The following is a 13,116-nucleotide window of genomic DNA, read 5'->3' on the forward strand; positions in this document are numbered from 1 at the left end:
CATAATTAAACTTGGCAGCAGGTTCAAATGAATTAAAACTGAATGTCACTGTTTTCTCAGCAACCCCCCCAGTCCTTGTTTTTTTGTTTTGTTTTGTTTTGTTTTGTTTTTCCCTTCCTTGTCGGGAGAAGGCCAGCTGAACAGCAATTAGCGGGAAACAGAGCAGTGAGAAAGAACCAGCTCGGTGCTAATTAGGTCACTTGCCAAATGTATTCATTCCATTGGCAGATTTAATCAATGTTTTCCTAAAATGCTTTAAATCTTGTATGCCAATTTAAAGTTTTGCTATTATTACAGCTTTAAACACAGATGGGAAGCTGAGTGATTCTCAGGGCTGTTTGCCTGAAAAAAAAAATAATAAAGAGAAAGGCATTTGTAAATGGTAATGAACCTCTTTGCACAGTTAATGCCAAGAGGATTGTGTGTGTTTTCCCCCCTCCAGCAAACTAATAGGTGGCATATCTGGTGTTTTGCTGACCACTCAGTTCATGCTGCAACAATCCAGTTAGTGCGCCTTAAGGAAAACAGGAACACACACATGTTTAGGGGCTCAGGCAACTTCATTAACTTGAGTATCAACATCCCTTTAGTCGACCAGATTCTCAACCTCATCACCCAATTCCACCTTGCTGATTTTGCTTTTTTTCACCCTGATCCCAATAGGTAGTAGTCAAGTCTTGCCAATTCCACCTTCCCACATATGTCTCTAATTCACCCTCTTCTCCTCGCACCCATAGGGAAGAGGGAGCTAGGCAGGACACCGGATGGAGCACTGACAGAGAGAAACAGACTTCACATATGACTTGTCATATAACACTAGGTAAGTTCAACTCATCCTTGGTAAGGTTTGGTTTCCCCATCTGTGCACAGGAGATACTGATAGCACCTACCTCACAGGACCATTGTGAAGATTGATTGAGATCATCTATACATGTTAGTAGTGGTGTTGTTGTTGTTACCATCATCTCTAGCCTATTTCATGTCCTGACCTGAAGATTTACCATAACCTTAGAACTGCAGTCCCTTTTGTGTTTTCTGCCCTCTCCAATCCATTCTCTATATAGCTGCCAAATGGATTTACCAAAACAAATCATAAAGATCTCCCCAGGTCACCCTTCTACTCAAAAATCTCCAACAGCTCCCTATTGCTTCTAAGATAAAATACAAATTCCTTTGCCTGGCATCTAAAGCCCTCTATGGCACCTGCCTATTGCACCTTTCAAACCTTAGTATATTGCCCCCTCTTACACAATCTCTGCAACAATCACAGTTGCCCATGATGGCACTCTATCTTTTGTCTCTGTGTATTTTGTTGGGTTATTCTGGAATGCTCTCCCTATTCCCCTCTGCATCAAAAACTCAATGGATTTCTCTAAAGCTCAGTTCAGGTACCACATAATATATCATGGATCCTACATGAGATCTTTCCTGATTCCCCTCTGTTAGTGTTCTTTTGCACTTGACTTTACCTTTTACTACTCTCTATTTCCCTATTCTGTGTACCCATAGCAATCCCACAGTACCAGGTAAGCTCCTTGAGGAAAAAAGGTTTGTTTTTGTTTTTGTTTGTTTGTGTTTGTTTTATTTCTCTGACTTCATGGTACCTGGACCAAGTCTTCAACATAGTAGATGCTCAATGATGATTGGTTAACCTGAATATGACTTGTAGCATAGGGGCTCATTATGCAAGCTCCCTGAGGGCTGGGATTGTTTGAGTCACCAGTGCAGGGCACTTTGTCCAATCTGCCTCAAGTTTAGAAGGCACTGGATACACATTGAAGGAATTGGCCTATTACACTTTCAAAGTGCACATGCTAATACAATAATCCAAGACAATGCGAAAAGACTTATGGTGGAAAATGCTCTCCACTTTCAGAAAAAGAACTATGGAGTCTGAATGCAGACTGAAGCAGACTATTTTCACTTTTGTTGTTGCTTTTTTGTTGTTGTTTATTCTTTCTTGCCTTTTTCCCTTTTGTTCTGATTCTTTTCTTACAATATGACTAATGTGGAAATATATTTAACGTGATTGTAATGTATAACCTATATCAGATTACTTGCACGCTACAGGACGGGGGAGAGAAGGGAGGGTGGGAGAAAAAATTTGGAACTCAAAAATATTTTCCCATTTAATTGGAAAAAAATTTAAATACATTAAATTAATTTTTTTTTAATTTACAATAAAACTGTCTCTGTATTTGGAAAACCATCAAAATGGCCAGTTCCCCTTCAGGACATTTTAATGCCCAAATGGTCAAGACAGAGCCCATCACAAATATTGGCCTCTCCCATTCAGATTTGTAAAAAATCTTATTAGTAACATTTCTCCTCTCCAGAGCTAGTCTCTCCAATCTGTCTCGAATCTCAGCACAGTTGGCCTACTCCAGAACACAACTTATTTCAGAGACTGTGCAACTGTTAGTCACATGTGGTTTCTGAAGAGAATGAGTGAACCTTGTCCAGAACTTACACATCTGAGCTCCAAACCTCAAATTAAACAGCCAGAGAAGGTTAGGAAATACCCTTGTATCCCTCCGCCCACTCCATCGTTTTGCCAATCATTCACTGGTTTTGACCAGACTCAGAAGTGGAAGCCCTGAAATACCACAGAGAAGGGACACTTTGGGTAGATCTGTAACATGACCAGATGCAAACAGTAAGGGAAATTTTTTGGAGGCCACTACCTCCCCCAGTTAGTGGGTAAATGTTTAGCCAGTGAGCTTCCATAGTCCAAGGAAGTACTCCTAAAGTATTGAGTGACTGCTGATCGTTTCCTGACACTTTGTGATTTCTAGGGGCCAATGTTGGCAAAAAATTATGTCATAAAATTTGACCCACTGGCAGCATATTTGCATAAGCACATACCATTGCTAGGCCACCATATTTATTTCAACAACTATTCATTAAGCACCTATGGGCCAGGCTTTGGTGTTACATATTGAGATACAAATACCAAAACATCCTTCAAGTAGCATCTAATGCAAAACCAGGTCTTTGGACTCCCAAATCAGTGCTATTTTCACTAGGCTAAGGTATACAGTAAGATTACCACCATTAGCACTGCTACAGATTTCTGGAAAACAGCAACAGTGAGACTGCATCTGATAAGAATATGGGACCATGGATGAGAACTTGCCAAGAGAGGAAAAGAATCAACAAAACTAATGTGGAAAGAGTAATGAATGAATCAGGTGGTCTTGGTTCTAGATCTGGATCTGTTACATCTCAACTGAGTATGCTTGGAATAACTTTTGTGATACATGGAGCCCTAGGTAGCATAAGTTTTCCAGGGTTATTTCCCAAAGTATAAACTTGTGGGAGGTCTGGTACTTATAGTAACAACAACAACAACAACAATATTGCTCTGTTGTTATTGTTCAGTCATTTCAGTCATGTCTGACCCTGCATGACCCCATTTGGAGTTTTCTTGGCAAAGACACAGGAGTGGTTTGCCATTTCCTTCTGCAACTCATTTTATAATTGAAGAAACTGATGCAAACGGGGTTAAGTGACTCATCTAGGGTCACAAAATTAGTGTGTCTGAGGCCATATTTGAACTCATGAAACTGATTTTTCCTTACTTTGGGACTGGTACTTTATCCACCTCATCTCCCTCCCCCTACTACTATTACTACTACTACTACTACTACTACTACTACTACTACTACTACTACTACTACTACTACTACTACTACTACTTCTACTACCACCACCACTACCACCACCACCACCAGCACTACTACTAACACCACCATCACCACTACCACTACTACCACTACCACTATCATTACTACTACTACTACTACTACTACTACTACTACTACTACTACTACTACTACTACTACTACTACTATTACAACTCCTATCTAATAGTTTATGCACACATATGTCACTTAGTGTATGTCAAGTGCTGTGCTAAGCACTTGACAATTATCATTTCATTTGATTGTCATAACACTGGGAAGTTGGTGCTATTATTATCCCCATTTTATAGGTGGATGAATTAAGGCAACCAGCAATTGAATGACTTGCCCAGAGTAACATAGCTAGCAAGAATCTGAAGCTAAATTTGAACTCAGTTCTTCTTGACTCTAGACCCAGCTCTCAGTCCACTGAGGTATCTAACAATATCAATAGTTTTTCCTACATGTTTCTTGGTCCTCAATACCCTCCTTACTTTGCCTGAACTTGGGATGACACTTCCTGTTATTTTTTTCACCATCACTAACTTCTCCTAATCACCTACCTTCCACTATAATCCTGCTTCTCTCACCTCTATTCTGGTACAATTAAATTTAGCCAGATCCAACCATTCTAATGCTTAGCATAGTGATTTGGTGCCTAGTAGGCACTTAATAAATGCTTACTGGCTGACAGCTCATGTAACATTACCAAACCTGTAAACTCATGCCACAGTGGAATTAAAAACAATGATCATATGGACTTATCTTTCCAGCAATGGGATCCAGGTCTTCTTCTCCCTTCCACTCTGCCCCCATTGCAACTGAATTTGTCATAGGAAGCAAAATTCTTAGGTAGAAGTCTGCCTCAGTTATTTTACTTGTTCAGAATAAATGATACTTGATGGATAATAATAGCTGTCTAGACTCCCTCACTCCCAGAGTAGTTATGATCAAATGGGACAAGGTGTTATATGAAGGTACTTCATAAACCCAAAACAGGACAGGGCTCTAAGATTGTCCTATGTAATGATGATCATCTGTCTACAGATGATCTCTAAGGGTCCTTAGGGTGTTAAGTCCTAGGAAATAATGATGGTAGTGGGGATGACAATGCAGATTTATCATCTACTAAGAGATACTACTGAAATAAATAATCTGCCTCCTCTAAGCCACAGAGCAGAAAAGACCATGATCCTTAGTTTACTAACAAATGGCAAGCACAAAGTCTACCTCTTCTTTCTTTGCCTATTTTTTCATTTTTTGAAATAAAAGCTTCCTTACTTCTATGTTTTAGTGTGAGTACCTGCTGCAACATTAAAATATCATTCCTATTACTTAAGCTTTCATCTGTCCAGAGGTATATATATATGATTCAGACTCAACAGGGCTATATTCCCATAGGCTGGACCCTCTATCTTTTCTTTCCAAGTGATGGAACAGAAGATTAAGGGAACAAAAGTAAATTCCCCCAAGAAGTTTCCCAGCAAAATAAACCAATTACAAAGGCAGAACAACGTTTGTCCCAGAGTCCTCCACTCTATTTGGAAAATGGGATAGTGCCATTTCATTTACATTTCAAAATAAAGACTTATTAAATCCAAAACAGATTTAAGTCCCTCAACTCACTTTCTTTTTCACCCTCTTGCAATCAGTTCCTAAAATAGAGAAACTACTCCAGAACCACCAAATACAATCAAAATGGGCTGGGAGGACCTTTGGCATTATACTTTTCCTGAGATTATAGCACCTCCCGGATTGGCTACAAGGTTCTATTGCTGGACACTTTCTTTCATTTTAACATTTCAAAGATTAAGGGATCATTCTAACCAGGTTCTGAAAGAGCAGATTAACTTTGGTGAACCATCTAGCAAAAAATTTCCCATCATTCCCAATTTGGAGTGATTGACATAAAATGCACCCCCTGGGCTAACCATGAAATCTGAGTGTTTTTGACAGTCTTTCCTACAGCAGGAAGTAGATTTATATGTGGACATGAGCATGACTGTGCATGTGTGTATAGACATATGTACATATATGCATATATATGTATGTGTGTTCATAGGTCTGTATATCTGGGGTTCAAGATCCAGCTTATAGTAGGCAGAATAAACATTGCCACGCAGTTTAGAATGACAGTGGAGAGAAGCTATAATTGAACCCTTTAATTAGAGGGCTGAAACCACCAGCAGCCCTTGCTAGGGTATGCAAACCTAACCACCCATTGTATGTCCTGCTGACCTACCATGCCTTTCCCTCCTTCTCCTGGCTTCTGGTCTCACAAATACATAGAAGCATGGAAAGTCCACTTTTAAAGGGCATGGGAATAAATCCTATTAGAGCTAATGGGAATGTGTATGTGTGTGTGTGTGTATGTGTGTGTGTTAGAGAGAGAGAAAGAGAGAGAGAGAGAGAGAGAGAGAGAGAGAGAGAGAGAGAGACCTACTCAATATATTTTAATCTGCTATTGAAAGTCACCACCTCCAGAAACCAATAGCTCTTGGAAAGAGCCTCTGTTGTAAACCTTACCAACAATGGGGAGAGCAGTATTTGGGACTGATGGTCCTGATCAGTCATGAGGACACAGGCAGGAATTAGGGTTATTGAAATACAGCTGAAAAGATACAGAAATTCTGTCACAAAGCACAGTCCTTACGAGACTTGAAGATAGGAATCAGGCCCCATTCTCTCTTTTCCAAGCTAGACATCACTAGTTCCTTTAACCAGGTGGTGCCTGCCAAGGTGGATAGATAAATGAATGTGACACAGGAAGATCTTGGTTCAAATCCTGACTCAGACACTTATTTTGCATCTGACCCTAAGTAAATTACTTTATCCCTCTCAGCCTCAGTTCCTCATCTGTAAAATGGAGATAAAGATAGAATCCCCTCATAGGACTCCTTGCCATAGGTATTTTTTTTAGTGAGGCAACTGGGGGTAAGTGACTTGCCCAGGGTCACACAGCTAGTAAGTGTTAAGTGTCTGAGGCTGGATTTGAACTCAGGTACTCCTGACTCCAGGGCCGGTGCTCTAGGCACTGCACCACCTAGCTGCCCCATAGGTATTTTAAGAAACAAAAAGGTTATTATATAAAACAAAAAGGTAGCAAACCCTGAAGTCCTATGTAAAGGTCAGTAATTACTATCATCTATTTATTACTATTATCACCTGTGTTATCATGAAGAAGTCAGTTAACTTCCTCATGCTCCAATTACTACCACTATAAAAATGAGGGTCATTGATCTAAAGCATGAAGAGACCTTACTCCTTGAAGAGTCCAACCTCTTCATTTTACAGATGAAGAAACTTATGCTGAGGTTACATAATTTGCCAAAATTCATGTCTGCCTATAACCTAGGCAAGATTTGAACCTGTGTCCTCTGTTTCAAGGACCAGTGTTCAAATTCCTTAAAAATGCTTAGGAGATGAAGAAGGAGACCATCCCAGGCGAAGGGACAGGGTAAATGTCCTGTGGGAGGAACAGAGAAGGCCAGTGAGTCTGAAAAATAGGTTGGAACCAGATTGTGAAGGGTGTTAAAAATGAAATGGATGGATTTTAATCTAAGAGATAATAGACATGGGGAAGCTGGCTGAATAGAGGATTGAAATGGTTAGATTTGTTAAATGCTACTTTAGCAACAGTCTGTAAAAGAGGTGATAGTGGTCAGAGAATGGACCTAGAGCTACCATTTCAGAAATTGTGGCAGTAACCTTGCAAAGAGGTAAAGACAGCCTGAACTAAAGTGGTAGTTGCTAAGTAGCTACAATCCAGGGTTAGATAAGAAAAATGTTTTAGAGATAGAATTGGCAAAATTTGGCAACTGATTGTATCTATGGGAGGGGCAAGGGAAAGTAAGTTTTCAGGGATAATGTCAAGATTATTAACCTAACATTAAAAAAAAAAATCATGGTGCCTTCAACAGAAATAGGGAAGTTTAGAGAAAAGAAAGGTTTGGGTTTGGAGAAAAGAATAATAAATTACTTTAGAAATGTTGAGTTTCAGACCTTCCCGGGATGTCCTGTTTGAAAAGTCCAATTGGTGATGTGGGACTGAAGCTAAGGAAAAGATATTCAGGCTTGATAGGTACATCTAGTCATCATCTGCACAAAGATAAGCGAAACCCATGTCGGCTGATGAGACTCCCAGGAGTAAGAGTATAGGAAAAAAAGAAGCCTTTGACGGGGATGATAAGTCAATAAAGGAGATGGAGAACCAGTAGTCAGATAGGTAGCTTTTAGTGTCATGAAAACTGACAGAAGAAATCAAAGTAACGTGAAAATAGAAGGTTGTGTTGGACAATCTCAGGGGACCTGACTGAGGACCCTGAATTGGAGGCTTACTGTATGGTGACGAGCACATCACAAATTCTCTCTTTGAAAAAAAAAACTGGGGTCTATGATATCTCCTTACAAGGTTGCTATGAGAAAGAAATTTTGTCAAGTATAAAATACTATAGAAATGGCAGTAGCTTTTATGTTTTCACCTTCTTACCCAAATTATTCACATTATGGTAATTCGTTCTTGTTTCCATATTTTCTTGCAAACACTCTTTACAAGTGTTTGCCCTATTGCTTGGCAATTTGCAAAGGTCTGTTTGCTGCTGGTCATCTATGTGTTTTGTTCTGCCTTGGGGCTACATGAATTTTCTGGATAAAAGCAGTTGAAAATTGATCCTAGATTGTTGACAGGGAAATAGGATTTGATTTCCAGCCTCGTTGTCTTGTTGGCTATGCAGAAACAGATCTGCTCCCTGAAATGAGGTACACTTGGGCACAGAGGCAAGCTTTCTTGATGACAATATTTGGTATTTTAAAGAAAAGCTGCTCATTTGATAGAACACATCATCTTCCTTAGGAAATCATTGTCCAGCTGGTGCTCGTGTGGGTACCAGAAACAGTCAAGGATTTTCAACAAAGGGGAAAAAGCAGAAGGGCTTAGAAAATCACCAACCTTGGCCCTTGGTAGATCTAATTTTTCTGGTGGCCTGAATATAGCAAAATGCCTTAGTCCAAGCTCTTTCTCCATTTGAAAAGTCATTTCATTTTAGCTGGAATTTGACAGGGAGGTTCTTCAATGCTCATCAATTAGCAATCACAAGTCCAAGTTGTAATGATTGGAATGACGCCACCTGCTGGAGACTTACTGTAGAAGAGTTCCACCTATGAAGTGAAGGTCTTTGAGGGCAAGACCAGGAGTCTTTTCTTTGGCGTCAAGAAGTGATGTGGGCTAGTGGGAGGAGGAAGAGACTGGCGCTCGGTCTCACTCTCTTTCCTCTGGACTCTGGTGGAGAGCGGAGCTAGAAATGTGCTCTCCCTTTAATAGATAGGAATCTAGGCCTTTCTCTCTCTCTTTACCAAATTCTTATTCTCCTTAATAAATGCCTAAAAGTCTAACTCTTGCTAAAACTTATAATTTATTGGCAACCACTCATTAGATCTTTTAGACAGTTTAGCTAGAATTTTAGCCCTTAACAAAGTCTTGAGTCTTAGTTGGAACATTTTTCTTTCTTCTCTTTTTTTCAGATGGTCCAAAGAGGGACTTGCTCAGAATGCCCAGAACACAAGCAGTCAGAGATCAGTGAAGACCACTGGAACTTGTAGCCTTCTGACTAGTAGGAGATTGGAAACTCATTCCTTCACTCACTGAATGATGTCAGACATATCATGAGGGAATGGCTTGGGGAAGCATGCCAGCAGCTCAGGAGACCACACTAAGATCTCCAGAAGACCAGGGATAATGGAGAGTTGCTAGAGTTAACCACTCATTACATGCTCTTCATTTATTCATTGGATGAACTTTTCTTTTACATAGACAAGCTGAATTATCTTCATTGGGGTAAAAAAGAATACTAGCTCTTGAGTGAAATGACCGAGGTTCCAATCCCATCTCTGAAGTTCAATAGGTCTATAGCCCTGGGCAAGTCACTATATCCCTGGAGTCTCAGTTTCCTTACCTCAAAAATGAGGGATTTTGACTTAATGGCTTCTGAGATCCATTCCAGTTCTTGATCAAATAACCCTAAAAATGTGACAACCCCTCTCAACTTACTCTCTCAATTTACATTGGCCACTGCCAGAGGGGGTCCTCAGAGGGCCAACTTCTGAGTTATCTAATGATAACCCTGCAGGAGGCTAGCCTCCTAATTTACAGAACCTTAAGAGTGCATTTCCCCCCTAACAATCAGCTAATAGACTCAATTAGCTTTTTAGAAAAGGTATTAACTCAACTGGCATAGAAAGACTAACAATTATGAAACATTCCATTCCCCAACACCTTCCCCAAGAAATGAATAAACCAACAAGAGCCTGGGACACATTCTCCCAAATGTACAGAGAGGGTGGACATGAACTTGGAGTAGAGCTCTTGCATAGCTCTTCATCTCCTTTTCTCTAGAGAATCTTCACAAAGCTGCCTGGAAGGCATGGAACTTGGTGTTGTTGAAGCTGCTGCCAGCTGGGTTGGGCTCTTCTCAGGATGAAGCATCCCTGATGGACAGGTGGCTCAGCTGTTCTTGCTCCTTTCATTGCACAGCCTGGCAGGGCTATCAGGTCACTTGGCTCCTTAGCTAGTTCCTCACTGGGTTTGGCTACTTTTGGGCCAGACTGGGCCAAGGAGGTCACTTTGATGCTTGGCAACTTCTGCCAGACTTGGCCAGACAAAATGCTTTGGCCTTTCCTGCATCCTCCAGGTCCTTATGCCTCCAGGCCACCCTAATCTCAACAAATTTACTTTGCTTATATTACACATTCATTACTACAAGGTGTCTCAAAAGTCTTAGTGAAGTTTTGAGCTATTTAGACTTAAGCTTTGGAACACCCAATCCATTACAAGATACAACCCCTCTCTCCCCCCAAAATCAACCCAAAAAACTGTAGAATATCAGCTCTACAAGAACATGGATTCTTTTGCTTTTAATTGTTGTATCTTTAGAACCTATACTTGTCTTATACTTAATAAATGCTTGCTACTTAAATCCATAAAATAGAGTACAGATTCAGCCCAGTTTCTTTGTAAAGGAACTGAGTCTCAACTTCCTGGTGAAATAGCCTATCCCTGTCTGGAAGAGATCCTCCGAATTTTTCTGCCTTGGATTATGGCAGCCAGCACACACTAACAAAAGAGACAGATGACCTACTTGTCTCTTTAAGACAACTTAACACAGCTGACCCTCCTGACTTGGTTTTTATAGGAAATTATAGAGCTGGGAGGACCTTAATTGTGAGGTCAACTATTGAGGGATTTGTTCTTGAGAGCAAAATTGCTGGGAACAGACCTAGTACTCTGGAAATAGTACTGGATTTGGTCCACTCTCAGGTTATCTTCCGTCTACTCTGTGTTCCTTTTTATGCTGTATGTAATTTCACATGTACCTTATTGTCTCTCTCCCCTTTAGAATATGAACTCATTGATAGGAGGGATTGTTTATAGTTCCTGTACTTCCATCCCTAACAAATAAGAGGCACCTAACAAACCTTGTTAATTATGGGTTTTGAAGTTAGAAGACCCAGGTTTAAATCTTGCCTTAGATAACAATTACTTATGTGACCTTAGACAAGTCAGTTCATCTCCCTTGGCTTCAGTTTCCCCAAATGTAAAATGAGGTAGGTGGACTGGATGGACTCTGAAATATGTTTTTCTAGAATAGATCTAAAATTTTACGATTTGATGAGTTTTCTCACAGGATTTATATAAAAATGGACCAGGTATGACTTTTCCAGACCTGAAATGTTTCTGGAAGAGGCAGGAAGATGCTGATAATAGTCTTATAGTTCCAGGTTATGATTCCCCAACATAGCTTATCACTGGCTGGTAGTATGTGTGTGAAGGTCCCATTGGGCTGAGTTAGAGTCCACTAAATTAAAAGTTGATTCCAATAACAGAGTCCTGTTTTAAAAAGCAGTTCAGTTGGTGGCTTTTGTCCCTCTAATTTGCAAAACAAATAGCTTAAAATGGCTGGATTTTGGCTGCTTTTTATAAAATGACCAATTTTCAGAGTAAGTACATGCCCTTCTGCTGCTGCTCTCCCTCGTATTTTTGGCCTTCAGCGATGTTTCTAATTCTGGTTTGTTACAAAGTGGCAATTTGGCCTACATTTACTATTTCAAACAATTTCGTCAATCTGAAGAAAGAGAGAATCCATGTGCAAAGTGACTAGGTGATAAATGATGCACCGTGAAGTTTTCAGGAAAGTTTGGACACAACCTGTGTAAAAGGAAGGTCAGAATGTATCCAGTGGAGCATTATGGGATGGTAAAGAACCACTTTAGATTGTTTCCTTTAATGCACAATTGAGGGAAACTGGGATTTTTTAGTCTGGGGCAGAGAAAGCTCATAGCAGACATGACAGTAGACTTCGATATTTGCAGGACTTTTATAACACAGGACCACAAGTTGCAGAGAGGACTATTCAGGCTTGATAGGAAAAAAAAAAGTGATGTAAGCAGTAGAAAATTGAAGCATTAGAAAAATGAAGCATCAGCTTTGCTTCCTCCCCAAGGGTGTTTTAGATGTCATTCTTAGAATCACTGTGGGCTCTCCCAGAGGAGCTTCTACCTTATCTTGCCTAGATTCAGGCACCCATGACATTTCTAACCCTATCTGTGTCATGTCTCCCATTTGAATGCAAACTCCCTGAAGGCAGTCATTATTTTGCTTGTTTGTATTTGTATCATTTGTGCTTAGCACACCTGCCATATGCTAAGAGTTTACTAGGTGCTTTATCTTTCCATCTATCTCAAAGTGGAATGAACTCGTCCTGGACATAATGAGTTCTCCCTTGCTCAAGTTCTTTAAGCAGTGGCTAGATTACCAATTATTGAGTATGTAGTAGAAAAGATTCTTGGTTAGGATGGACTAGATGATCCCGGGAGTCCTTTCTAAAATACCAGTGCTCTGATTTGCCCTTGAACACAAAACTACTGAAAGACAACTTTCCCCCACAATTCCATAAAGCTAAGCCATTCCTACAGATTTCAGATCAGAATAAGAAATCCTCTGGGAGTTAATAAAGATAAGCTATTTTTATAGGAATAATTTGGACTCACAACTTGAAAGCATTTCTGTGTTGGAAAGCATTGCGATCCTCCATGTGATATTTTGAGAAACGCCTATCCAGGTAATCAGCCCCCAATTGAGAACACCAACTATGGCTCAGGAGAATTTATATGGACAAAACTGACCCAGCAGGAGTCCAGGCCTGCTGATTTGTAGAGCGTTCCCAAGAAACAACCCTACAGCGTCAATTAGGAAATAGGAAACAGCGCAGTTTCGATTTTCTCTCACTTGTGGTAGTAATGGGACCTAATACCATGCATTCTGATCAGCATAGCGCCTTTACCTCTCAATGGCATTATCTATAGAAATCCTGCCATTAGTCTCAAGGAACAGAAATAATGGGCCATTAACGATGATAATATTGAAGTGTGTATATGACAG

The 13,116-nt window shown here is 40.1% G+C and overlaps 1 protein-coding gene across 3 annotated transcripts in view; it reads right to left on the minus strand.

The window, feature by feature from the left end:
• The window catches only part of RBMS3 (RNA binding motif single stranded interacting protein 3), a 1,425,793-nt gene that overhangs the window by 424,329 nt on the left and 988,348 nt on the right, over window positions 1–13,116 (minus strand). The window lies entirely within an intron of this gene.

The sequence above is a fragment of the Dromiciops gliroides genome, chromosome 5 (genome assembly GCF_019393635.1).
Source record: "Dromiciops gliroides isolate mDroGli1 chromosome 5, mDroGli1.pri, whole genome shotgun sequence".
Lineage (NCBI taxonomy): Eukaryota > Metazoa > Chordata > Mammalia > Microbiotheria > Microbiotheriidae > Dromiciops > Dromiciops gliroides.